General features: G+C 33.2%; 1 long non-coding RNA gene across 3 annotated transcripts; it reads right to left on the bottom strand.

Annotated features, from left to right (window-relative positions):
• Positions 1-396: 396 nt before the first annotated feature.
• Positions 397-2,113, bottom strand: LOC110941571. 3 transcript variants are annotated; one of them, XR_002594180.1, is made up of 4 exons: positions 1,868-2,113; positions 1,294-1,643; positions 839-1,056; positions 397-746 (listed from the first exon to the last, which is right to left on the bottom strand). It is a non-coding gene; the product is annotated as an uncharacterized LOC110941571 (long non-coding RNA). The 3 variants fall into 3 exon arrangements; XR_002594179.1 differs by having other exon boundaries at positions 1,294-1,653; XR_004894473.1 differs by lacking the exon at positions 1,294-1,643.
• Between the last annotated feature and the right edge of the window lie 2,657 nt (positions 2,114-4,770).

Below are 4,770 nucleotides of genomic sequence, written 5' to 3' on the forward strand. Positions count from 1 at the left end.
TTTGAGGTTGTTCTCAAAATAGCTCAAGTCGAGTCGAGCCGAGCTCGAGCTTTGGATTTTACTCGATAGCCGAGCTCGAGCTCAAATAAGTAGGCTCGAACCGAGCCGAGCTCGAGCTCGAGCTTCATAAAAACATGACGAGCCGAGCTCGAGCCCAGTCAAGCTCGGAATCGACTCGGCTCGTTTACACCCCTAGTCGTTCAAAACAATATTTATAATTTACACATTTAATACCAAGTTACTTATGAGTTTTTTCTAAACTAGTGTTGGTGGAAAAAGTATTTCCCAAAATGGTATTCTTAAAAAAAATATTTATTTTGAAGAAAAATTTTATTGTTTCTCAATTCAATCTACATTTTTAAGTTATTATATTAGTTATAATTGTTATGAACTAGATTTATGACCCGCCGCGATGCGGCGGGGGATTGGTTATATATATATATCACAGTGGATAAAAATCCGATGCTTCTTACATTAAGTTTGTGTATTTCATTCTCAGCGTCTACCCTATCTACCTGGTGTATACAAAATATCGTTGTATCAATCCATAAGCAACTTATCTTACTTACACCAGCTGCAAGTTACGAAGATAAAAATATATTTCCCTGTTAGTAGATTTCTGGCATAGGCGTTACGGCTTATGTCAGGCTTTCGGCTGCATAATGTTCCTAGGTTGTAGCCATCCAAATAGCAATTCCTTGTGTCATCATTTTTCACGCGACCTCTTTGAGGCGCGCGACTTGATTCTGCAGCATTAAGGAAAAGGAAACATCAACATTAAGCAAACGTCAATGTCTAAAGAACGCAGTTGTCAAGTTATGCAGTTGAAAGCACGAACCTGGTCTTCACATTTCACACACGAACCTGCACAACTCATTCATGCCTTCCTCATCAAGTAAGCATTTACAACTTATCCATTCTCTTTAACTTCTATTCTAAGCCACATCGCTGATTGTTAACCAAGGCTAAATGGCTCAACATGATAGCAAGGACTTGAAAAATAATCTGCCTGGCAACTATTTCACATGGTGACCTGAATTTTGACAACTACGTTTCCTGGAGTAAAAGACAAACTATAAACATAATTTTGTGCCAAAAAGTTTTTTACTACTGAAAAATTCCTTTCTAGGATCAATACTTATTTTCAATACAAAAGCCTAACAAAAAGTTATTATTTTCTATTTTGCCTTGTTATTATCCTATTCTATCTTAAATCCCCAACTAAAAAATTCCAGTTTCGATTCGATTGACGACTGAAAAGGTGCATAGTGAAATATAGGTTTGTTTTTTTACCTGTTTCGCGATTTGGCGTTCAAACATCGGCGTTGATTCGTGTTGTTGGTGAACAGAAACGACAACCAAGAATCAATCGATTAGATAGCATAAAAAGCATGAAACTACTCGTATCAATTTACAGTAAGCTAAATCAAAAGTGAAAAGTCAAAAGTATTAAATTTTTATAGAAAGGTTACTGAGAGAACCTGGCAAAATCCAGACCAGATTCGCCACCGTCGTCACAATCACCGTTCAAGGTTCTTCAGTGTTACGCAAAGAAGTTCTTTAATATTTGTTGTCATTTTTATTGTTACTTTTACCTTCTTTTTATCAAAGGGCAAATTATATATTACCTAGCGTGAGTTATCCTACACAATTCTAGTATTATCAAGCGTTAAAATCGCAAAATATAACAATGACGGACAATATAACACAAGACACAATGTCGGAAAAAAAACGTTCATAAACCATTCACGAACACATTAGTTCCTTAACAAACGAATATGAACAAAAACTCGTTCATGTTCGTTCGATTCGTTTGCACCCTTACCCATCACCGCCCCACTAATCGCTCAAAGATATCGCAAACCACCTCTTTAGTCTTTAGCTGTCATCTTGTCTCCTCTATCTAAGCCGGACTTGACTGAACCGAACGTATCTGGGATGGAGTGGCCTGTTACCACAGCCACCACCACTGCCCTGTCGCCACTGTCGCTGGCGACTCTCCGCCGTCACCGGACTCCACCCAGTCATCGGCGACCACCACAATTAGCAAAAACCCCAAAAATCAGTTTTATGTAAAACAAACAAAACTTCCCGAGGCTTAAATAGAAACGACACTTACCGTATATATCACGTCTTCCGGAGTTCCGAGGCACCACCGTCGCCGTCAACCATAACCAGCGTCAACATCATCATCTTCGATCATGTTCATAGCGAAACATCATCTTCAGCCGTCATCATCAGAGAAGCAAGGAGGGTGTCGGAGAGTGGTTGTGGTTGTCGAAAATGATGGCGGGGCTGGCCGGAACCTCGATCACCGGTCGTCGGAGCGGCGTGAGAGAGTGAGAAAAGGGTGTGGGTGTATGGGTGAGTGATTCGCCGGAGAAAAACGTGGCGCCGGAGCTCCGATCTCTGGTCGCCGGTGAAGACACGAGAGAGAGAGGGGGGTTCTGCTTGTTGTGTGCGTGGTTTTCAAAGTGTGGATTGATGGTGTTAAAACCCTAAAATGCCTATCAATGCAAAAATAAAAGAAAGGAAACTTGAGTGGAAAGAAAGGAAACTTGAAGTCAAAAATGTCAAACAACACTGGCGCAAAGTAGTGTTGTAAATTGATATATAATAATAACATTTTATTCGCATCTGATTCATTTTTATTCGTATTTCTTCAAATTTCAAATTTTCTCATATTTTAATTCTAGCTGTTATTTCTTTTAAAATTTTCACCATTATATTTTATTAGTTAATAAACAAAAGAACATTAAAACTTGATCCGTTAACAGTTAATAACTTTATCGTTGCCTATATCAATTTTGCCTATATCAATTATACATGTTTATTTACGTTCGTTTGTTTATGTTCTATATTTTTCATCACAAAACTTTATTTATGTTCATGAACTTTACTTTTAGAATATTAACAATCACAAACATTCTCATTTTCTTAAACAACAAACGCGAACAAGAAATTTCGTTTGTTTATGTGTTCGTGTTTCGTTAACGTTAAAAGAACGAACACGAACATGACCTTTTTCATGTTCATTCGGTTCATTTATACGTCTAGTTATCTAACTATTTTTTTTGTCTAAAAGAGATGTTTATGTGATTTTCCCTTAGACAAGTGACTTTTATAAATCTTAGTTTTATTTATATCATAATAAAGTATAAAAAGATAAACTGAAACTTTCAAAAGGGTTTAAAGCTCAAACTGAATATGACGAAACTGAAATTTGAAAACATAGGAAAAAGAAAAGAATTAGGTCGACAAGAAAGATTTTGGTATTCATATAAAAATAATAAGCTTATAAAACAAGGAAAATAATTAGCTGATAAAACAAGGAAAACAACAAGTTGTTAACGTTAATTATTATTATATCATATATGCCATAATTTTGTAATGAATAATTAATAAAAATAGTTTTTGTTAACTTATTTAATTGGTTATTATTGAATGAAGAAGATTCATTTGAGAAGAAAAATTAATTGAGATGAAAAAGAACAAAAAGTAAAATTGTAAAACATCAAATACTTTTTTCCATCTTATTTATTATTATCTTTGACTAATTAATTAGTTATAAAGACTATCATTCTTCACCATAAAAAAATTTTGCCTACACACATCAAAATTTATTCTACACATTTCAAAATTTATCCTACACATATTGAAATGTATCATACACATATCGAAATTTATTTTACACAACTCGTAATTTATCCTACACATCTCATAACTCATCCTACATTCTAAATTATTAATTGTTATAAATATATATATTTTTTTTGAAAATAAGTTACAATCTTAATGTAGTTAATTAAAGAGAAAGATTACTAATTAATGATCTATTTAAGTTTACCAATATAGCCTTACAATAATATAAAATACAAATATTAAATGAATCAAAATAAAGCATTCTTATTGGTTGAAAATTCTTATTTGTTCTTCTTACAAAAAAAATTTCTCATTTGAACTCTCCACATTATTGAATTATGTTATATCCAATAAAGTTTGGAGTAAGAAACAAGTTAATTTTCCAAAAACCTCTATTTTAGTAAATGTTTTTTTCAAGAAGCACCATTTTAGTAAATACTTTTCCACCAACACTAGTTTAAGAAAAAAAAAAAAAACTCAGTTACTTATTGTAGTTTGTTAAAAAAAAGGGCAAGTTAGAGCATTCACATCCCTTCTATCAAATTTTATGAGAATGGTCTTTATATTAAAAAAAGTATATGTAAGTGGTTGTAAGGGGAGGAAAAAGAAAATATTACTATTGATCTGTATATTTGTGAGGAAGCCGTTCAGCCTATATAAGTTTTTAATATATTTTAAAAGTGATCGTGAGTGAATGAGAAAGAAAAAATAATAATAAATGTATAAAAATATTATTTAATTGAAAAGAGAGAGAAACTATAATTGTTTTTTGGTATAATTATAGAGTAAATTTGAAGAAAAGAATGTAATTTTTTTTTGAATGGTAAATTTGGATCACTGATAGATCACTGGAGTATCATCGTGTCACCAACGAAACCACCCGATCATATCCATCTCCACTAGGCATAATGCATATACACCAATTCAGAAGAAAATCCAATTCAGAAGAAAATCCAATAAATATGGAAAAACCCCCTTATAAGAATCTAACCCCAAATCTATTAGTCTCAAAGCCTTATCGCTTTTAAGCATTGCATTGATCACTTGTATCCTATATGTGCTTCAAAACTTGACATTGGCATCTTAATTTTTAAAATTACATCTCTATCCAAAAGATATGCTTTATAT

The sequence above is a fragment of the Helianthus annuus genome, chromosome 5 (assembly GCF_002127325.2).
Source record: "Helianthus annuus cultivar XRQ/B chromosome 5, HanXRQr2.0-SUNRISE, whole genome shotgun sequence".
NCBI classification, from domain to species: domain Eukaryota; kingdom Viridiplantae; phylum Streptophyta; class Magnoliopsida; order Asterales; family Asteraceae; genus Helianthus; species Helianthus annuus.